Here is a 23340-nt window from a genome sequence, read left to right as displayed (position 1 = left end):
ACCTCTGTTCATGAAATAGATAAATATAACTGAACATGTAGGTGTGAAAAATAAAAGCATTTATAGTTCGCATTATTAGCACACAATTCTCTAGAAAACATGTACAGTAGGTACGTAACAAAATAAAATAATTACTATGGCTTGTTTAATAAAATGTAAGAAATCCTGCCATACTCAGCAGTCACAGACATTACTAATACAAGAGACATGTAAGACACCTAGCTGAACAATACATTCCTTATGCGGGAAGCACTTATACATAGGTAACCGGCTTTTCACAAAGTCTTTGTCTGCCACTGAGGCTTCCTGAGTCTTGAAATTTCTGATGATTCGCAATATGTTTTGAGATCTGTTTAATACCGTGTGCAATGTCACCACGGAAATACAGATATATCCAGGGGTTTACACAGCTGTTTAGATTTCCCAGAAGCATTATAATTGTGAATACAGGACCTAAAAAAAAAAGCATATTAGTTTTTTTTTTATTTAGGGTTATAGTATCCATCACTAATACTTACAATACCTATAATATCCCCTCTTATTAAATCCCCTCCTTTGATTTTTTTCATGTTTTTTTTATATAGCACTTTATACTTAGTCATTGCAATTATTAAAGGGAATCTGTCGCCAGGTTTGTGATTCCATCTAAGAGAAGCATAATGCAGGGACAGAAAACAGATTCCAGCCATGTGTCACTTACTGGGCTGCGTTCTGTCATTTTTATACAATCAGGTATATCTGCTATAGTAAAAAAAAACAGTGATTTTATCAAAATGGCAGGAAGCAGCCCACCAAGTGATACATCACTGGAATCAGGGTATCTGTCCCTAAATTATGGGTCTGTCAGATTACATAGCAAAACCCTGGTGACGGATTCACTTAATACTTAAAAAAGGAAATATGCACTGCTGTCGACAATACAGAACTTTCTTACTAGTGTAAACAAGAACATTTTTCGAGATAGTATATCATTCATTTATCTAGGTCATTAATCAATAATATCTTACCGTCAGGAGCATCAGCCGACCGAGCAGCCCACATCTGAGCGATGAAGAACGGTGTCCAACATGTGACATAAGAGACAACTGTGACTACAGTCATGCTCACATTCTTAATCATGGCTTTTGATAACGCAGTTAACACTACTAAGGCTACTTTCACATGTCAGTTTTTTGCTATTCGGCACGATGCGGCGAAATATGTAAAAGCCGGATCCGGCGCCTGTTACGACCGGATCCGGCTTTTTGCCCGTACACTTCAATTGTTGCCGCATTGCGCCGGATGGTAATGCGGCGCGTCCGGCTTTTGCCGGATCCGGCAAGAATTGCCGGTCCGGCGTCTGGAAAAAACGTTGCATGCAACATTTTTTTCAAACGTCGGACCGGTTTTTCGCACTGCGCATGCTCGGAAGACCTCTGCCAGGAATATATCCGGCAGAAAGAAGGATCCGGTGTCAGCGTTTGCGGCCGGATCCGATAGTCCGGTATTTCACCGAATCCTGCCGGATAAAGAAAACTGATGTCTGAAATTAGCCTAACTCTCTATTACTCCAGTCTGTGATTCATGAACTGGGAACCTCCTGTGTTTTTTCACAAAGACATTCATTTTTATCTCCTAGCAAATTTTTATCTGACATATACTAAGTATTACAACTGGAATAAGAAATATGCTATAGAAATCCAAGTCACATATGCCACTAAGCCCCATGGTTCGATGAAGTGAGCCCAGCATTCAAAGATGCCTGGAACAATCGAAAATGAAAGCCTGGGGAACACTGAGAATGAGAGAGATTGACCAACTGTGCAGATTACAGAGTTCCACAGTGCTGGCTTCTTCTGAAATGTCACCATGGGGGAATATATTGCTTGAAACCTGTCCATGGTCATTACAACGATCATATATGTAGAGGCAAACATTCCAACCAGTTGTAAATACTTAATAATCCGGCAAAGTGGATCAGGTCCAATGAAAGCATCAGTGATGTCCCAAATCAGCTGAGGGAGGACTTGAAAAAATGCCACAACCAAGTCAGCCAGGCATAGGTGAAGCATAAACACATACACCCGAGACAGCTTCTTTCTTCTGTTCCACAAACCAAAATCAAGATGAAATTTCCAATGGTTGCTGCGATGAAAATGATTCCGAGCACAAATATTTCAGCATAAGCCAAATGCTCATCTCTCTTGGACCAGCCGGTTATTTTAGTCCCATTGTTCTTGCTTCATAATGTTCAGTGTGGTCGAGCATTTCCTCTATAGAAGCTAAAATGTTTTTCATGAGGTGAAATTGTTACTGAATTGATTACTGCATGATATTCACTCCAAGTCACTATGACACCATGTCACAGTACTAAGGTAGCAAGCAGGAATCATAGCCACATGGTGGACAGGCCTTGCCATGGAGAATCCTCTGGATCCTGACAATAAGCTCCCTTACTCCCTGGCATCTTCGTCTTTGTTGCTGGAATTTAAAATGAATTTATCTCCAGATTTCACATGTGAAATTGCACATATTATTAAAGAGCTATTTTCAACTTGATAATGTTTTACACTGAAAAGTCTCAGAATGCCTGTGTAAGCTATTATAAATATTTTCCCTACATTTCATGAATCCAACTACAGTCATAGGTGGACTAAAATCATCAGGATTATTCGGAAAGCAAGCCTCATGAGGCCTAAGATATATTTAAACAAATGTATGTGGTCTCTATTGTGAAATCTTTAAAGGGAATCCATCACCAGATTTTTGCTACCTAATGTCATGATCTGCTGAGCTCATGGGATTAGGTCGTTCAGAGGTTAATCTGGACAGCCTCACTCTGAGATTCTGGGAGGCTTTTTATAGCCTCATTGTGGGCTCATTCCTCATCGCTTATACTCAGATCCTTGGCCGAGTGTTTGTGACCCTGGTGTGCTTTGTGACTGTGATACTTTATGCTTGCTTGGTTTTGATCCGGTTCTGTCCCTGTTACGAGTTCTGCCTGTTCCTTTTGTACTGCTCTGCTATTCCCGTGTATGACTCTTTTGACTTGGACCTGACTACTCTCTGACTGTCCCCCTTGTACCGCGTTGCTATCTTTGTGTATGACTCATTGCTTACGTTCTGACTATTCTCTGCTTGCCCCTCCGGTACCGCGCCGCCCTCTCTATGTATGACCCCCCCCCCGATTGTCTGACCTGAGTTTCCCTAGTCTTTACTTCAGGATTCCTGTAGTAGAATCCTACAGTCATCTCCTGCAGCAGGATGCTAAGCCACGCCCCCTGTGGTCACATGATCGTAGGTCCTTGAACACTTTTCTACCTTTAGTGTCGCGGGTCCTGTTCTCAGAACTTTCCCTGCAGTATAGGACTCCGGGCTCTCCCGTAGTCTGGGTGAGTTACCTTGCTCAGCCGCGGCAGTCAGCCAGCGCTGACAGGATTCTGATACCTAATCTGAAAACTGAATAATGTAGGGACACAGACCCTGATTCCAGCTATGTGTCACTGGGCTGCTTAGGGTAGTTTTAATAAAATCACTGTTTTTTAGCAGGAAATTTTCACTAGAAGACTAGTAATCCTGCTGCTATGTAGTCCTCCATATTCTTGAGTTTGGTAGAACTTCACAACTCCACCACCGCTGATTGGCAGCACAGTGTACTGAGACATCTGCCAGTGATATAGACAGGGTTAAACAGAGCTCAGCATTCGGAGAACTTGTAGATTTGCAGCAGATCAAATAGTGATTTTATCAAAACTACAGCAAGCAGCCCAGTAAGTGATAACACTGGAATCAAGGTCTCTTCCTCATGCTGTTTTCAGATAGAGCAGGAAAAACCTGGTGACAGATTCCCTTTAAGGATAAATAAATATTTCCTTTCATATTTTCCCAGGATAACACACCTGGGATAAAGTCAGTGAGATGGAACAATTTGCCTCTAGGATCTGGTTGATCATATAAACAGCATTAGGATGAGTAACAGGCTTTCTGGAAAAACAATAATTCGGCATTTTATGAGACATTAGGAAGCTGTAGAGAATAGGGAATACAAGTTTTCTAACATGCAGGATTGCAAAGTATTACTACAACATTTATGGACTCGAAAAGCGAGGAGCAGGCTTATTAGAGGGAGAAGTCAAACCATGTTATCAGGTGAATATTTTGCTGTATTTCTCTTGAAATGGCCTTAATGGAAATTGTTTGTTTTGTCAGATTTCCCAAAAATCAGTCAAAACAAGAATTGGCTGCAGACACCTTAGGGGGCATGCAGAACGGGGGACATTCTTGGAATGCTGTCCATTGGTGTTGAGCATTCCGATACTGCAAATATCGGGTATCGGCCGGTGTTCGCGGTATCGGAATTCCGATACTGAGTTCCGATACTTTTAGCATATCGAATACTGGAATCGGAAGTTCCCATAATGCTATGAGCCAGTTTGATTTGATTCAGCCAATGAGGAATCCTAAGAAGTGTGGGCACATCCTGTTAGGCATGTAGGCATGTTAACTAATGGCATGGCTGTGATTGGCTGCTGAAATGATGCCATGATGCACTATAAAAGCCGCCGCCATTTTGGGTTCACTCTGCTGTGGATTCAGTTAGGGACAGGACGCTGCTCTTCTGACTCTGAGGGACAGTTAGAGATAGCAATTTTCTATACAGTTCTTTACCCAGGATACTTTAGCAACCCCTGTGTGAAGCTTTCCATTGCCTTGCAGCGCTGTTCACAGCTGTCTGCAAGGTCTGTGTGTGTGAGTGCAGCTCACGCTGTAGTGTGTTCTGCAGCCACCTCTGGTTGTAGGCCGCTCAGCGTGCGTCACTGCCTCATACATTTTTTTTTATTGCTGCTCATTATTACTGATTTCTCCTTTTAGTGTGCATCCATCCGTATCCATCTACATTGGTTGCAAACACTATATAGGAGTAGATAGTGGAGCCTTTCTGCAGCCTTTCAGTGCTAGTGCACAGTTCTCTGCACTGTTCACGGCTGTCTGTAAGGTCTCTGTGTGTGAGTGCAGCTCACGCTGTAGTGTGTTCTGCAGCCACCTTTGGTTGTAGTCCGCTCAGCGTGCATCACTGACTCATATATACTGTAGTCCTTTTTTTGTTTTATTGCTGCTCATTTTTCCTGATTTCTCCTATTAGTGTGCATCCATCCGTATCCATCTACATTGGTTGCAAACACTATATAGGAGTAGATAGCGGAGCCTTTCTGCAGCCTTTCAGAGCTAGTGCACAGTTCTCTGCACTGTTCACGGCTGTCTGTGAGGTCTCTGTGTGTGAGTGCAGCTCACGCTGTAGTGTGTTCTGCAGCCACCTCTGGTTGTAGTCCGCTCAGCGTGCGTCACTGCCTCATACATAGTCCTTTTTGCTGTAGTGCTGCTTATTTTTCCTTAATTTCTCCTATTAGTGTGCTTCCATCCGTATCTAGCTAGATTGGTTGCAAACACTATATAGGAGTAGATAGGGGAGCCTTTTTGCTGGCTTGTGCCCTGCAGCCCCAGACAGATTAATATTAGCCTATTTTTGGAGCCTCATCTATTGCATTGTAGGTTACCTTCCTGCATTGTAATAGCTCCAAAAAGTTTGTGATATTATCGCTTTTACATCTTTGGTCACATCCTTTTTGTTTTTTGAAAAAAAAACACGTAAATAAAGTTCACCAAACACTCCACTTTACAGTTGTGTAGGCCACATTAGCTCATATTAAAGTGTAGTCCACACGCTTTATAAAATTAGTGTTTCTTATACCTGTTAGCAGCTGTTCAGGAATAAGCACACTAAGCCTTTAGTACTTTTCTGCCTATCTTTATCAGTCTAGGCATTGCTCCTACTGGCCAGATTCCTACTCCACACTGATGAGGGGCAATACCCCGAAAGAGCTGTCTGTGGATGGATACCATGTTTTGGCATAGGTGGTTTCCTTCATTGGAGACTGCCCTTCCCGTGGTTGGTCCCTCCCGGGGAAAGACCTGGCTAGTCATTGCTTGCGTTGAGAAACATGTGATGTTGTCTCCGCGGCTTGTGTTTTGCATATATTTACATATTTCCCATAAGGGTGGGGGCATTGCCCTAGAATCACTGCGTTGAGAAACGTGATGGTGTCTCCGCAGTGTTCGATGTTGATCTCCACAAGTTCATTCATCATTTTCACAGTCTTCTACTAGGCATTGCTCCTACTGGCCAGATTCCTACTCCACACTGATGAGGGGCAATACCCCGAAAGAGCTGTCTGTGGATGGATACCATGTTTTGGCATAGGTGGTTTCCTTCATTGGAGACTGCCCTTCCCGTGATTGTTCCCTCCCGGGGAAAGACCTGGCTAGTCATTGCTTGCGTTGAGAAACATGTGATGGTGTCTCCACGGCTTTGGTTTTGCATATATTTACATATTTCCCTTAAGGGTGGGGCATTGCCCTAGAATAACTGCGTTGAGAAACAAATGATGGTGTCTCCACAGTGTTGGATGTTGATCTCCATGAGTTCATTCATCCTCATTTTCACATATTAAAGTGTAGTCCACACACTTTATAAAATTAGTGTTTCTTATACCTGTTAGCAGCTGTTCAGGAATAAGCACACTAAGCCCTTAGTACTTTTCTGCCTATCTTTATCAGTCTACCAAGATGAAGAAGGCAGGGAGTAAGGCACGTGGTCGTGGACGTGGAGTTTCAGCAGGGAGAGGACGTGGAGATTCTGTGCCTGCTGCGGGCACCAGTGACTAAGCATCCCCAAGTTTTAACAGGGAACAGTCCTTTATGCGCAGCTTTGTAGGAGCTCGCCGTACCCCACTGCTGCGGGAGGAACAAATTGAAGCTGTTGTCAGATGGATGGCAGCTAACGCATCGACTTCAATTACTTCCACATCCTCTCAGGTCCAGAGCACTGAAGAGCAACCATCTGTCTCTTCACCCCCTGCCAAATTGCCTAGGCAGTCAGAGAGCCCTGGACAGGAGCCATCTCATTCTCTACTTCTGTTCTCTGAATCTCTTGGCTTGGAAAGAGGGGGCCAGCCAAGTAGCATTCTAGAATGTGAAGAAGAGGGAGTATGCAGTGATGTGCAACAGCTTTGTCTCTCTGAATCTGAAGAGGCGGGTGGGCCAGTGCCTATGGTCAGAACACCTCAGTACGCATCTGATTATGAGACTCAGGTGCCACTTTCTGGTGTGTACTGTGCTGGTGAGACTACCCAGGAGAAGCAGGTGTTTGAAGAGGGTAGTGTAGATGATGAGGTCCTTGACCCATCATGGCGTGAGGAACAGGAAGGTGGTGGGAGCAGCTCTGAGGAAGAGATTCCCCGAACGGCCAAGACAGGAGGGAGAAGGAGGGGTAGACTTGGTTGCCTGTAGCCTCCACTTCAGCACCCATTAGGAGCATTCCTCTTCCAAAACCAAAAACGGGCGCTCCCAGAACTTGCAGTGCGTGGTCCTTTTTTGACACAGTGGCAGATGACATTTGCTTTGTCAAATGCAAGCTGTGTAATCAGAAAGTCAAAAGAGGGAAAAGTGTCAGCAACATCAATACCAAAAATATGTGGAAACATGTGCGGAGTTACACGTGGTGGAGTTACAAAGACACACTGAAGACGTAGGACAACCTACAGCACCACCTACCACCTCTTCAGCTCGTGTTGTAGCCTCTTCCTCCAGCTCACACAGCTGGTTCGGCTTCCTCGCAGGATCACCATGGAAGAACCTCTTGCAGTGTTGTACAGAGACCCAGTATAATTACACCCACAGCACCACGTTCCCTGTCATCCTCACACTCCCAGGCCACTCTACAGCCATCGGTAGCACAGGCATGGGAGAAAAGGTGGCCATACTCGGCAAACCATCCCCGAGCACAGGCTGGCATTGCAAAACTACTGGCCCTTGAAATGCTCTCATTCAGGCTGGTGGAGACTGACACCTTCCGTAACTTCATGGCATTGGCAGTCCCACGATACAATGTGCCCAGCCGCTTTTATTTCAGCAGGCAAGCCGTCCCTGCCTTGCAAAAGCATGTAGAGGGAAAAATTAAACATGCGCTACTAAACGCCGTCAGTAGTAAGGTCCATCTGACCACCGAAGCGTGGACTAGTAACCATGGACAGGGACGATACCTTTCCCTAACTGCCCATTGGGTAAATGTTGTGGAGCCAGGTACAGATCTTGAGAGTGGCGCTGTACGTGTTCTGCCAACTCCAAGGATTGCAGGAATCCAGTCTGTACACATTGACTCCTCCTCATACTCCAGTTCCTCAGAATCAGCGCTGCAGGAGCCGTCATGGTCTACCTCCACATGGACCCGTGAACGCTTACCTGTTACGGCCGATATGAGCACAGCCGTGGCCAAACGTCAACAGGCCGTACTGAAATTAATTTCTTTGGGCAATCGAAGCCACACAGCGCATGAGCTCTGGAATGCCATCAAGCAGGAGAGCGACGTGTGGTTTGTGCCAGCGAATCTCCAGCCAGGCTTGGTAGTGTGTGACAATGGCCGAAATCTGGTGGCAGCTCTGGGCCTAGGCAACCTCACTCACATCCCATGTCTGGCACATGTTCTCAACTTGGTCATGCAGAGTTTTTTGAGGGACTGTCCGGATCTTGATGCACTGCTGCACAAGGTCCGCATAGAGTACGCTCACTTGTGGTGTTCCAGCATGGCAAGATCGTGCATTGCAGTTCTGCAGCACCGATTCCGCCTTCATATGTGACCTACCCACCAGGTGGAATTCAACGTTACATCTGTTGGAGCGGTTGTGTGAGCAGCAGGCAGCAGTAATGGAGTACCAGCTGCATCAGGCGCAAACAAGTGACACTGCACGCCGTTCACATTTCACCACCACTGAGTGGGCCTCTATGAAGGACATCTGCCACGTTTTGAGTGCCTTTGATGATTCCACGTGGATGGCGAGTGCAGATGATGCACTAGTCAGCATGACTGTCCCCCTTATCTGCCTGCTTCAAAAAACACTGCAAGCACTAAGGGAAGAGGTTCTGGAAGAGGTGGAGGATGTGGAGTCACAAATGCCATCTGCTTCTGGACAGTCTGCGCAACGTGGTTCCTCACAAAAGCCTAGGCAGGGGACACTTTGTGAGGAGGATGAGGAGGAGTCTACGGAGGAGGAAGACATCTCTCCAGAGGAGGGAGGTACACAATGCTCTAGTAGTCAGTATGTAGAGCGAGGGTGGGGTGATGCAGAGCAGGCAGAGATGACGACTCAAGCAGGGGACAGCATTTCTTGGCCAGTTGGGAGTCTGCAGCACATGGATGATTTCATGCTGCAGTGCCTGAGAAACGACCGCCGCATCGCCCACATTCTCAACACAGCTGATTATTGGGTGTAGACCCTCCTAGATCCTTGCTACCGGGACAACTTACAAAGCCTCATAACACCGTTGAACCGGGAGCGTAAACTGCAGGAGTACCAAGACACACTGGTGCATTCCATCATGTTCTCCATTCCACCCGAGAGCAGTGCTGCTAGTGCTTTACAAAGCAACTCTGTGCGTCGAGGCAGTGGAGGAAGCTCTGCACAAAGAGGGAGCAGAGGCAGCGCCTCAGCACAAGGCAAGACCAGTATGGCCCAAATGTGGCAAAGCTTTGTGTGCCCGCCACAAACGTCTACACCATCACAGACGGCTCCAGTCAGCTGGAGGCAACGTTTCCGTCAGATGGTGACAGACTACATGTCTTGCCCTGTCAGTGTACTCCCAGACGGCTCTTCCCCCTTCAAGTTTTGGGTCTCTAAGCTGGATACATGGCCAGAGCTTAGCCAGTATGCATTGGAGGTGCTGGCTTGCCCTGCTGCTAGTGTATTATCGGAACGCGTCTTTAGTGCCGCAGGTGGTGTACTAACAGACCGTCGCATGCGACTATCCTCCGATAACGTTGACCGGCTTACTTTTCTGAAAATGAACAAGGCCTGGATCTCGCCGGAATTTGCCAGTCCTCTTCCAGATAAAATAATTGGTTGGCAACAGTATCCAGGTCTCCTGTTGTGTTCATGTTTCTACCACCTAAACTGTAATCCCTGGGCTCCAACACCGCCAGTTGCTGCTCAGAAGTGCCGTCTGCACAGAGAAAAACACTAGCTCCTGTGTTAGTGGGGTTCAGTAACGCCAGCTGCTCCACTGCTGTGTGTCCGGCAATGTCTCCTGCTCCCTCCACATTCACACTACATCAGATATTAAACTTGCTCCAAACAGGCCTCAGCCTACACCCTGATTGCCCCTGGGCTCCAACACTGCCAGTTGCTGCTCAGAAGTGCCGTCTGCACAGTCAACATATGCTCCAGTGTTATTGGGGTTCAGTAATGTCAGCTGATCCCCTGCTGTGTGTCCGGCAATTTCGCCTGCTATGTCCACATTCACACTCCTCCAGATTTTAACCCCTTAAGCCCCAAGGGTGGTTTGCACGTTCATGACCGGGCGAATTTTTACAATTCTGACCACTGTCCCTTTATGAGGTAATAACTCTAAAATGCTTCCATGGATCCCGGTGATTCTGACATTGTTTTCTCGTGACATATTGTACTTCATGGTAGTGGTAAAATTTCATTCATATAACTTGCGTTTATTTGTGAAAAAAAAGGAAATTTGGCGAAAATTTTGAAAATTTCGTAATTTTCCAAATTTGAATTTTTATGCCCTTAAATCACAGAGATACGGCACACAAAAAACTTGATAAGTAACATTTCCCACATGTTTACGTTACATCAGCACAATTTTGGAACCAAAATTTTTTTTTGTTAGGAAGTTATAAGGGTTAAAAATTGACCAGCGATTTCTCATTTTTGCAACACCATTTTATTTTTAGGGACCACATCACATTTGAAGCCACTTTGAGGGGTCTATATGATAGAAAATACCCAAAAGTGACACCATTCTAAAAACTGCACCCCTTAAGGTGCTCAAAACCACATTCAAGAAGTTTATTAACCCTTTAGGTGCGTCACAGGAATTTTTTGAATATTTAAAAAAAATGAACATTTAACATTTTTTCACAAAAAAAATACTTCAGGTTCAATTTTTTTTATTTTACCAAGGGTAACAGAAGAAATTGGACTGCTACAGTTATTGTGCAATTTGTCCTGAGTACGCTGATACCTTATATGTGGGGGGGAACCACTGTTTCGGCGCATGGCAGACCTCAGAAGGGAAGGAGCGCCGTTTGACTTTTTCAATGCAAAATTGGCTAGAATTCAGATCGGACGCCATGTCGCGTTTGGAGAGCCCCGATGTACCTAAACAGTGGAAACTCCCCAAAAGTGACCCCATTTTGGAAACTAGACCCCCCAAGGAACTTATCTAGGTATGTGGTGAGAACTTTGAACCCACAAGGGCTTCACAGAAGTTTATAACGTACAGCGGTACAATTAAAAAATCATATTTTTTCCACAAAAATGATCTTTTCACCCCCAATTTTTATTTTCCCAAGGGTAACAGGACCATAAAAGTTGTTGTGCAATTTGTCCTGAGAACGCTGATACCCCATATGTGGGTGTAAATCACTATTTGGGCGCATGGCAGAGCTCGGAAGGGAAGCAGCGCCAATTGACGTTTTTGGCTGGAATTGAGATCGGACACCATGTCGCGATTGGAAAACCCCTGATGTACCAAAACAGTGGAAAACCCCCACAAATGACACCATTTTGGAAACTAGACCCCCAAGGAACTTATCTAGATGTGTGGTGAGCACTTTGAACCCTCCAGTGCTTCACAGAAGGTTATAACGCCCGGGCGTGAAAATAAAAAAAATCGTATTTTTTCCACAAACATGATCTTTTAGTCACCAATTTTTTATTTTCCCAAGGGTACAAAGAGAAATTGGACCCCAAACGTTGTTGTCCAATTTGTCCTGAGTACGCTGATATCTCATATGTGGGAGAAAACTACTGTATGGCCACACGTCGGGGTTCGGAAGGGAAGTAGTGACGTTTTGGAATGCAGACTTTGATGGAATAGTCTGCGGGTGTCATTTTGCTTTTGGAGAGCCCCTGATGTACCTAAACAGTGGAAACCCCCAAGTGACCCCATTTTGGAAACTAGACCCCCTATGGAACTTATCTAGATGTGTGGTGAGCACTTTGAACCCCCCCAGTGCTTCACAGAAGTTTATAACGACCGGGCGTGAAAATAAAAATATCGTATTTTTTCAACATCATCTTTTAGTCCCCATTTTTTTTTATTTTCCCAAGGGTAACAGGAGAAATTGGACCCCAAAAGTTGTTGTCCAATTTGTCCTCAGTACGCTGACACCCCATATGTGGGAGAAAACTACTGTATGGGCACACGTCGGAGCTCAGAAGGGAAGTAGTGACGTTTTGGAATGCAGACTTTGATGGAATGGTCTGCAGGTGTCATGTTGCTTTTGGAGAGCCCCTAATGTACCTAAACAGTGGAAACCCCCCACAAATGACCCCATTTTGGAAACTAGACCCCCTAAGGAACTTATCTAGATGTGTGGTGCGCACTTTCAACTCCCAAGGGCTTCAGAGAAGTTTATAATGCCCAGGCATGAAAATAAAAAAAACATATTTTTTACACAAACATAATCAATTAGTCTCCAATTTTTTTTATTTTCCCAAGGGTAACAGGAGAAATTGGACCCCAAAAGTTGTTTTCCAATTTGTCCTGAGTACGCTGATACCTCATATGTGGGAGAAAACTACTGTATGGGAACATGTCAGGGCTCGGAAGGGAAGTAGTGACGTTTTGGAATGCAGACTTTGATGGAATGGTCTGCGGGTGTCATGTGCGTTTGGAGAGCCCCTGATGTACCTAAACTATTGAAACTCCCCACAAGTGACCCCATTTTGGAAACTAGACCCCCCACGGAACTTATCTAGATGTGTGGTGAGCACTTTGAACCCCCAAGTGCTTCACAGAAGTTTATAACGCCTGGGCATGAAAATAAAAAAAATCATTTTTTTCCACAATAATGATATTTTTGCCCACAATTTTTTATTTTCCTAAGGGTAACAGGAGAAATTGGACCCCAAAAGTTGTTTTGCAGTTTGTCCTGAGTAGGCTGATACCCCATATGTGTGGGTAAAACACTGTTTTGGTGCATGGCAGAGCATGGAAGGGAAGGAGCACCATTTGACTTTTTCAACGCAGAATTGGCTGGAATTGAGATCAGACGCCATATTGCATTTGAAGAGCCCCTGATGTGCCCAAACAGTGGAAACCCCCCAATTATAACTCCAACCCTAACCCCAACACACCCCTAACCCTAATCTCAGCCCTAGCCCTAACCCTAGCCTTAACCCTAGCCCTAACCCTAACCCTAATGGTAAAATGGAAATAAATACATTTTCTTTTAGTTTTATTATTTTTCCCTAACTAAGGGGGTGATAACGGGGGGTTTGATTTACTATTTCTGGCGGTTTTTATGTTTGGCAGCTGTCGCACGCTAAAAGACACTTTTTATTGTAGAAATAGTTTTTGCATCACCACATATTGAGAGCTATAATTTTTCCGTATTTTGACCCACAGAGTCATGTGAGGTCTTATTTTTTTGCGGGACGAGTTGACGTTTTTATTGGTACAATTTTCGGGCACGTGACTTTTTTGATCGCTTTTTATTCCGATTTTTGGGACGCAGAATGAACAAAAACCAGTGTTTCATGAATTTCTTTTGGGGGGTGCGTTTACACCGTTCCGCGTGCGGTAAAATTAATAAAGCTGTTTTATTCTTTGGGTCAGTACGGTTACAGCGATACCTCATTTAGGTTTTTTTATGTTTTGTCGGTTTTATGCAATGAAAACTATTTTATATAAAAAATAATTATTTTTGCATCGCTTTATTCTGCGAGCTATAACTTTTTTATTTTTTTGCAGATGACGCTGTATGGTGGCTTGTTTTTTGCGGGACAAGCTGACATTTTCAGCGGTACCATGGATATTTATATGCGTCTTTTTGATCGCGCGTTATTGCACTTTATGTTCGGTGGTATGATAATAAATCATTATTTTTTGCTTCGTTTTTTATTTTTATTTGTTAAGAGGTTCGCTAAAGGGGTTAACTAATGGGACAGTTTTATAGGGCGGGTCGTTACGGACGCGGCGATACCAAATATGTGTACTTTTATTGTTTTTTTTTATTTTCAAAAAATGAATTTATTGGGGAATATTTTTTTTTTTTTACTAATTTATTTAGCGATTTTTTAAAATTATTTTTACACTTTTTTTTTTTTTTTAATTTTATTACATTGTCCCAGGTGGGACATCACTGTCCTGTGACAGATCGCTGATCTGTCACATCACAGATCACTGTGACAGATCAGCGATCTGTCACAGGGAGTGCAGCAGACTTCCTCATGCCTGCGCTTTGCAGGCAGTGAAGAGGTCAGCTCCCTGCAGGCCCCCGAAGGTCCTGTCGCCATCTTGGATCCGGGGGCCTGTAGAGAAAAAGCCCCCCGCAGCAGCGCTGCACATTGCGCTGCCGTGGGGGGCTCAGGGAAGCACGGAGGGAGCCCCCTCCCTGCCGATGCTTCCCTTTAACCCCCGGTACACCGCGATCGTGTTTGATCGCGGTGTACAAGGGGTTAACGTGTCGGGGGCGGTCCGTAGCCACTGATCGCTATGACGTACTATCCCGTCCCTGGGGATTAAGTCCCAGGGCACATGGACGGGATAGTATGTCTCATGGCAGAAAGGGGTTAATCTTGCTCCAATTAGGCCTCTGGATACACTCTGTTTCTACTGTAATCCCTGGGCTCCAACACCGCCAGTTGCTGCTCAGAAGTGTCTTTGGCGCAGGTACTGCCTCCTGCCCAGCCTGGTTCCAGCACGACAGCTGTTTCCGGGTAGTGTCAACGTCACTTTGGCACCAATACGTTGTCCTGTCGTGTTGCGGTCGGGTTAGCCGACTCTATGGTGCCTGCAGTTTAGGTGCTTCCTATGTGGGCTGCGGGATCTGACAATAAAGGCTGGTTCCGTAGTGCCAATAGGACAAGCACCCCCTGTAGGACTGTGGGTTTCGGTAACTGCGGCCAGCTCTCAGCCTTGCAGCTTTGTTTTTCATGGGTACCTTCTGCTACTAATCCGGGTTCCAGTACCGTAAGCTGGGTCTCGGCAGTGCCTTTGGCTTAGGTGCCTCCTTCTCTATATTCGAGTTCCAGCAACGTCTGATGGTCCTTGGTAGTGCTTTCTAGCACAGGTACCTCCTGCTTAGTAACCGGCTTCCAGTACCGTCAGCTGGTCCTCGGTATTGCCATTGGCTCGTTCCTTCTGCTGCCCCTCCGGGTTCCAGCACCGTCAGCTGGTCCTCGGTAGTGCCATTGGCTCTTGTTCCTTCTGCTGCCCCTCCGGGTTCCAGCACCGTCAGCTGGTTCTCGGCAGTGCCTTTGGCTTAGATGCCTCCATCTCAGTATCCGAGTTCCAGCAACGTCTGCGGGTCCTTGGTAGTGCTTTCTAGCACAGGTACCTCCTGCTTAGTAACCGGGTTCCAGCACCATCAGCAGGTCCTCGGTAGTGCCATTGTCTCTTGTAGCTTCTGCTACCCCTCTGGTTTCCAGCACCGTCATCTGGTCCTCGGTAGTTCCATTGGCTCTTGTTCCTTCTGCTGCCCCTCCGGGTTCCAGCACCGTCAGCTGGTTATCGGCAGTACCTTTGGCTTAGGTGCCTCCATCTCGGTATCCGAGTTCAGCAACGTCTGCTGGTCATTGGTAGTGCTTTCTAGCACAGGTACCTCCTGCTTAGTAACCGGGTTCCAGTACCGTCAGCTGGTCCTTGGTAGTGCTATTGGCTCTTGTTCCTTCTGCTGTCCCTCCGGATTCCAGCACCGTCAGCTGGTTCTTGGCAGTACGTTTGGCTTAGGTGCCTCCATCTCGGTATCAGAGTTCCAGCAACGTCTGTTGGTCCTTGGTAATGCTTTCTAGCACAGGTACCTCCTGCTTAGTAACCGGGTTCCAGTACCATCAGCTGGTCCTCGGTATTGCCATTGGCTCGTTCCTTCTGCTGCCCCTCCGGGTTCCAGCACCGTCAGCTGGTCCTCGGTAGTGCCATTGGCTCTTGTTCCTTCTGCTGCCCCTCCGGGTTCCAGCACCGTCAGCTGGTTCTCGGCAGTGCCTTTGGCTTAGATGCCTCCATCTCGGAATCCGAGTTCCAGCAACGTCTGCGGGTCCTTGGTAGTGCTTTCTAGCACAGGTACCTCCTGCTTAGTAACCGGGTTCCAGCACCATCAGCAGGTCCTCGGTAGTGCCATTGTCTCTTGTAGCTTCTGCTACCCCTCTGGTTTCCAGCACCGTCATCTGGTCCTCGGTAGTTCCATTGGCTCTTGTTCCTTCTGCTGCCCCTCCGGGTTCCAGCACCGTCAGCTGGTTATCGGCAGTGCCTTTGGCTTAGGTGCCTCCATCTCAGTATCCGAGTTCAGCAACGTCTGCTGGTCGTTGGTAGTGCTTTCTAGCACAGGTACCTCCTGCTTAGTAACCGGGTTCCAGTACCGTCAGCTGGTCCTCGGTAGTGCTATTGGCTCTTGTTCCTTCTGCTGCCCCTCCGGATTCCAGCACCGTCAGCTGGTTCTTGGCAGTACGTTTGGCTTAGGTGCCTCCATCTCGGTATCAGAGTTCCAGCAACGTCTGTTGGTCCTTGGTAATGCTTTCTAGCACAGGTACCTCCTGCTTAGTAACCGGGTTCCAGTACCATCAGCTGGTCCTCGGTAGTGCCATTGGCTCTTGTTCCTTCTGCTGCCCCTCCGGGTTCCAGCACCGTCAGCTGGTTCTCGGCAGTGCGTTTGGCTTAGGTGCCTCCATCTCGGTATCCGAGTTCCAGCAACGTCTGCGGGTCCTTGGTAGTGCTTTCTAGCACAGGTACCTCCTGCTTAGTAACCGGGTTCCAGTACTATCAGCTGGTCCTCGGTAGTGCCATTGGCTCTTGTTCCTTCTGCTGCCCCTCCGGGTTCCAGGACCGTCAGCTAGTCCTCGGTAGTTCTATTGGCTCTTGTTCGTTCTGCTGCCCCTCCGGGTTCCAGCACGCCAGCTGTTTCCGGGAAGTGTCAACGTCACTTTGGCACCAATACATTGTCCTGTCGTGTTGCGGTCAGGTTAGCCGACTCTATGGTGCCTGCAGTATAGGTGCTTCCTTTGTGGGCTGCGGGATCAGGCAATAAAGGCTTGTTCCGTAGTGCCAATAGGACAAGCACCCCCTGTGGGACAGTGGGTTTCTGTAACTGCGGCCGGCTCTCGGCCTTGCAACGTTGTTTTTCAGGGGTACCTTCTGCTACCCATCCGGGTTCCAGTACTGTCACCTGGTTCTCGGCAGTGCCTTTGGCTTAGGTGCCTCCGTCTCGGTGTCCGAGTTCCAGCAACGTCTGCTGGTCCTTGGTAGTGCTTTCTAGCACAGGTACTTCCTGCTTAGTAACCGGGTTCCAGCACCATCAGCTGGTCTTCGGTAGTGCCATTGGCTCTTGTAGCTTCTGCTACCCCTCTGGTTTCCAGCACCGTCAGCTGGTTCTCGGCAGTGTCTTGGCACGGGTGCTCCCTCCTGTCCAGCCTGGTTCCAGCACGCCAGCTGTTTCCGGGAAGTGTCAACGTCACTTTGGCACCAATACATTGTCCTGTCGTGTTGCGGTCGGGTTAGCCGACTCTATGGTGCCTGCAGTTTAGGAGCTTCCTATGTGGGCTGCGGGATCTGGCAATAAAGGCTGGTTCCGTAGTGCCAATAGGACAAGCACCCCCTGTAGGACTGTGGGTTTCGGTAACTGCGGCCGGCTCGCGGCCTTGCAACTTTGTTTTTCATGGGTACCTTCTGCTACCCATCCGGGTTCCAGTACTGTAAGCTGGTTCTCAGCAGTGCTTTTGGCTTAGGTGCCTCCATCTCTGTGTCCGAGTTCCAGCAACATCTGATGGTCCTTGGTAGTGCTTTCTATCACAGGTACCTCCTGCCTAGTAACCGGGTTCCAGCACCGTCAGCTGGTCCTCGGTAGTGCCATTGGCTCTTGTAGCTTCTGCTACCCCTCCGGTTTCCAGCACCGTCAGCTGGTTCTCGGCAGTGTCTTTGGCACGGGTACTCCCTCCTGCCCAGCCTGGCTCCAGCATGCCAGCTGTTTCCGGGAAGTGTCAACGGCAATTTGGCACCAATACTTTGTCCTGTCATGTTGCGGTCGGGTTAGCCGACTCTATGGTGCCTGCAGTTTAGGTGCTTCCTATGTGGGCTGCGGGATCTGGCAATAAAGGCTGGTCCCATAGTGCCAATAGGAAAGCACCCCCTGTAGGACTGTGGGTTTCGGTAACTGCCGCCTGCTCGCGGCCTTGCAACTTTGTTTTTCATGGGTACCTACTGCTACCCATCCGGGTTCCAGTACCATAAGCTGGTTCTCAGCAGTGCCTTTGGCTTAGGTGCCTCCTTCTCGGTATCCGAGTTCCAGCAACATCTGCTGGTCCTTGGTAGTGCTTTCTAGCACAGGTACCTCCTGCTTAGTAACCAGCTTCCAGTACCGTCAGCTGGTGCTCGGTAGTGCCATTGGCTCTCGTTCCTTCTGCTGCCCCTCCGGGTTCCAGCACCGTCATCTGGTCCTCGGTAGTTCCATTGGCTCTTGTTCCTTCTGCTGCCCCTCCGGGTTCCAGCACCGTCAGCTGGTTATCGGCAGTGCCTTTGGCTTAGGTGCCTCCATCTCGGTATCCGAGTTCCAGCAACGTCTGCTGGTCCTTGGTAGTGCTTTCTAGCACAGGTACCTCCTGCTTAGTAACCGGGTTCCAGTGCCGTCAGCTGGTCCTCGGTTGTGCCATTGGCTCTTGTTCCTTCTGCTGCCCCTCCTGGTTCCAGCACCGTCAGCTGGTCCTCGGTAGTTCCATTGGCTCTTGTTCCTTCTGCTGCCCCTCCGGGTTCCAGCACCGTCAGCTGGTTCTCGGCAGTGCCTTTGGCTTAGGTGCCTCCATCTCGGTATCCGAGTTCCAGCAACGTCTGCTGGTCCTTGGTAGTGCTTTCTAGCACAGGTACCTCCTGCTTAGTAACCGGGTTCCAGTACTGTCAGCTGGTCCTCGGTAGTGCCATTGGCTCTTGTTCCTTCTGCTGCCCCTCCGGGTTCCAGCACCGTCAGCTGGTTCTCGGCAGTGCCTTTGGCTTAGGTGCCTCCATCTCGGTATCCGAGTTCCAGCAACATCTGCTGGCCCTTGGTAATGCTTTCTGGCACAGGTACCTCCTGCTTAGTAACCGGGTTCCAGTACCATCAGCTGGTCCTCGGTAGTTCCTTTGGTTCTTGTTCCTTCTGCTACCCATCCGGGTTCCAGTACCGTCAGCTGGTTCTCGGCAGTTCCTCAGCTTTCTTGTTCTTGTACCTTCTGCTACATTTCCAAGTTTAAGCTTTTTGAAATGGTTTTTGGTAATCACTCTGTATCTCCCTGACGATGACCCTGAAGACCACCCCAAAGAAGACCAAAAAGATGACCCTGAAGAAGATGACCAAGAGGACAAAGAACATGAAGACAACCACCAAGATACAGAACATCAAGAGACAGAAGACCAAGAAGCAGAAGAACAAAAAGCAGAACATTAAGCATAAGACTAAAAATCAGAGCAAAAGATATTATCTAAATTATAAGCAGAAGAAGACTAAGCAGTGTATGGGGGTGAGTCCGTTCCTCCTCGTGGTGCCCCTGGAAAATGCCTGCTGCTGCAGGCCAAACTGAATGCGGACAAATCCTGTTGTAAATCTTTTGTGACAGACAGAACGGAAGGTGTAATCTTCAAACTTTTATAGATAACAACTACAGGAATGCCTGTCACAAATAAGAATATGATGTAGAAGAATAGGAAGAAGATGAAGAAGTAGAATATGAAGAAGAATAATAGTTGAATAAGAAGAATATGAAGAATGTAAAAAAAAAGAATAATAGGAAGAAGGTGAAGAAGAAGAAGAAGAAGAAGAAGAAGAAGATGAATAAGGTGAAGAAGAAGTTGATGAAAAAGTAACTGCTGCTGCTGAGGATCATGAAGGAGAAAGTGTGGGAGAGTAAAAAAGAAGGTGAAGAGCATGGAAGTAGTGAAACATACATATCTGACAGAATATAACAAAGGTTAACATAGTCAATATCTTTGTAACGCCGAACGTCTTAAAAAAAAAAAAAAAAAATTCCTGCTATTCCATTTGATTGGGCTAAACCTCTATGCCTTTAATGTCTCCTCCACCTCCCCCAATACATTCTTCATTATTCTTAGTTGTTTTTCTTCATGTAGAATTAATCTACAAGGAAAGAAAGGGTTTATTTTAATTCCGATATTTCTGTCCCAGTGACTTGCATTGGTTTCCTGTATCGGAATCCGCGATATCCGATACTTTTTGGGTATCGGTCCGATCCAATCCGATCCGATATTTCACGATATCGGAAGGTATAGCTCAACACTACTGTCCATACATAATGAGGAGGTGTGCCACTTGAGTAGACATTCCAGTATGAAGATTGTAAGTAACATCGTCTGAGGAAGTGAGTTCACTGATTTGTTTACGAATACAGAAATTCTTGAGGAAGTTCTCCAAGATCTGATTTATTTTCCAGGTTCATCTATTGGATTAAGGATAGAAAGCTGAAGACAAATATAACTCGGCAGGAAATAACTTTTTGAGAGCTCTCCAGAACTTGGTAGTTAATTCTACTTCTAGATACTGTGTATTTAGGAAGCTCTTATATAGGTAGAAATGTTGTTTTTTCAATGCCACTGAAGAGAGACCACTTTAATGGACAGACAGGTATTTTGGAAAACTGCTTAACTACCACCTAGGACGGTGATAGTACTGGTGTTCCAGGATCCATGAATAGTCTGAAATAGGTAGGGTAAAGAGTTAATCTAACATGTCACTGTTCTTTTGGGAAAATTAAGAACATGCTGCTACAAAGTCCTTTACATTTTAAAATAAAGAGGGTCACAAGTAGGTGGCCAAATGAGAGTTTTCTGAGTTACAGAATGGTTTGCCAACTTGGAAGAATGTTCCTTAGAAAGTATCTGTCCCATAAATTGTTGCATATCAAAGATTTTGCTGAGATCATCTTTGAGCAGAGATGATGCTGCAGTAAAAATATGGTCAAAGATTGAGAAAGGTTGTCTGATTATTTATTATAATTGCTTGTATAGGGCCATCATATTGCACAGCTGTTTATAGACATTATATTTTTAGCATCCAGATGGTAATGCACCCACATACTTTGGTAATGCATTCACATTGTATAAATAGAGCACATTTTTATGATTAGCATAAAGGGCATTGAACAAAAGGAATGAAGTTCCCCCCTTTGTAAAAATGTAGACCTCAACACAGTTATCGAGATGGTAAATAACCCATGTTCTAATTCAAGAAAACCTGATTTTACCTCCGGACCTTTCTCCTGGTGCAGATTGTGACGTGAGCCACTCAAAAGAGATAATAGTTTGGAAATGCTTGTGGAATTGCTTTTTACAGTGTCACTGTAGAACAATCATCAGAAACATTAAAGATTTCCCATGACCCACTTCTATTTATCACAGGGCGCTGAACCTGCACATGTGTAATCATATAAGTCTCTATAGGTTATGTGTCAATTTGCAGCTCAGAACTGATAACGGTCTTGATTTTACAGGTGCTGTAGTGGTGTGAGGTTTGATAATGGACCCAGTGGAATACGGAGCAGTCATCAGGTTCCTTTACTTGAAAGGCCGCACACCAAAGGAGACATGCGATGAGATGAAAGAGGTTTATGGTGATGATTCCCCATCATATGATGTAGTGAGGAAATGGCATCGTCAATTCAAATGTGGTCGGACTTCGGTGCAATCAGCTCCAATTCCAGGGCGACCCCACTCTGCTATTGATGAACACACTATTCAGCAATTGGAGGTTGCCATTTTGGAAAATCGCTGAGTAACCATTCGCCATCTAGCCCAAAATGTCAAGATTCATGTGGGGTCTGTGGAAAAAATCATCTAAGACCATCTTTACATGCATAAGGCACTCACTCGCTGGGTTCCCCGGCTGCTCACACCTTTCCAGAAGCAGGAATGAGTCGGAAGCTCTCAGGCTCTATTGACGATGTGCCATGGAAACCAGGAGAACTTTTTCAACAGACTGTTCACACAGGATCAAAGCTGTGTCCATCACTATGATCCTGAGACTAAAGTCCAGTCGATGCAATGGAGGCATCATGATTCACCGACTCCAAAGAGGACACATTCCCCAACCTCGGCAGGTAAGGTCATGCTCAGAGTATTTTGTGACCAGCACGGAGTTGTATTGATGGATTTCCTATCAAAGGGTACCATAATCACTGGGGCATATTATGCTTCACTGCTGCGGAAACTGCGGGAGGCCATCAAAACCAAGAGATGTGACATGCTCACCAAAGGTGTCCGCCTTCTGCAATACAATACACCAGTTCAAAACTCACATGTTACTTAAACGGAAGCATGCACATATGGCTTTGAATTTCTACCGCATCCCCCTTATTCACTTGACCTCGCATCATCGGACTTCCACCTCTTTCCAACAATGAAGTATCTTTTGAAGGACAAGCATTTTCCAGATGATGAACCTCTGATTCCCGAAGTCACAACGTGGCTTTTGGAGCAACCTGTCGACTTCTACAAGCGAGGTGTTTACAGTTGCTTCAAGAGATAGAAGAAGTGTGTGTCCCTAGGTGGCACCTATGTAGGGAATGACTAATAACTGTGCCAAGTTTCATTGCTCTCAGTCCACAGGACGTGGGTCAGGGGAAATCTTTAATGAATGCCCCTCATATGTTCTCAATGAAAGTGGATGTGTTGAGATGAGAACTGAAGAATGATGTTGAAAATAAACAACCACTCAAACATAAAGAAGAACTCAGAAGTCATCACCACTTGTTTGAAGCATGGATAAAACATTACACACCTCTCCATCATAGAAAAATAAATATACTGTATATACTTGTGTATAAGCAGAGTTTTTCAGCACATTTTTTTGTTATTAATCCCCCTCGGCTTATACACGAGTCAATTGTCCCAGAAGGCTGGTGGGGGAGGGGGGAGCGGCGGAGCAGCGGGTCACAGGAGGCAGGAGCCGCAGCTGTAACTGTGCCAGCTGCTAAAGAGAAATGAATATTAATTTCTCTTATAGCGCGCACAGTGACACCCGCAGCCACCGGCTTCCAGAAGACATCCTACTCACCTTCCTGCGCGCCCTTGCTGCTTGTTGGTCCCGGCGCCAGCAGCATTTTCGGTCGAGCGATCACGTGGCCCCGCTCATTAAGGTGATGAACATGTACGCCTCTCCACTCCCATAGGCGTGGAGTGAATATTCATTACATTAATGAGTGGGGCCACGTGATCGCTCGGCAAGAAGAGCTGCTGGCACTGGAACGAGATGCATCAAGGGCGCGTAGGCAAGGTAAGTAGGATGTTTGTTTTTATTAATAGGAAACATTCATACAA

The 23340-nt window shown here is 46.4% G+C and overlaps 1 pseudogene; it reads right to left on the bottom strand.

Moving 5' to 3' along the window:
* Positions 1 to 1646: 1646 nt before the first annotated feature.
* Positions 1647 to 23123, bottom strand: LOC141087812 (vasopressin V2 receptor-like; annotated as a pseudogene).
* Between the last annotated feature and the right edge of the window lie 217 nt (positions 23124 to 23340).

The sequence above is a fragment of the Dendrobates tinctorius genome, unplaced genomic scaffold (assembly GCF_039654945.1).
Source record: "Dendrobates tinctorius isolate UK_male_01 unplaced genomic scaffold, ASM3965494v1 ptg000035l, whole genome shotgun sequence".
NCBI classification, from domain to species: Eukaryota; Metazoa; Chordata; class Amphibia; order Anura; family Dendrobatidae; genus Dendrobates; species Dendrobates tinctorius.
This window is presented reverse-complemented; position numbering and strand designations above follow the sequence as displayed.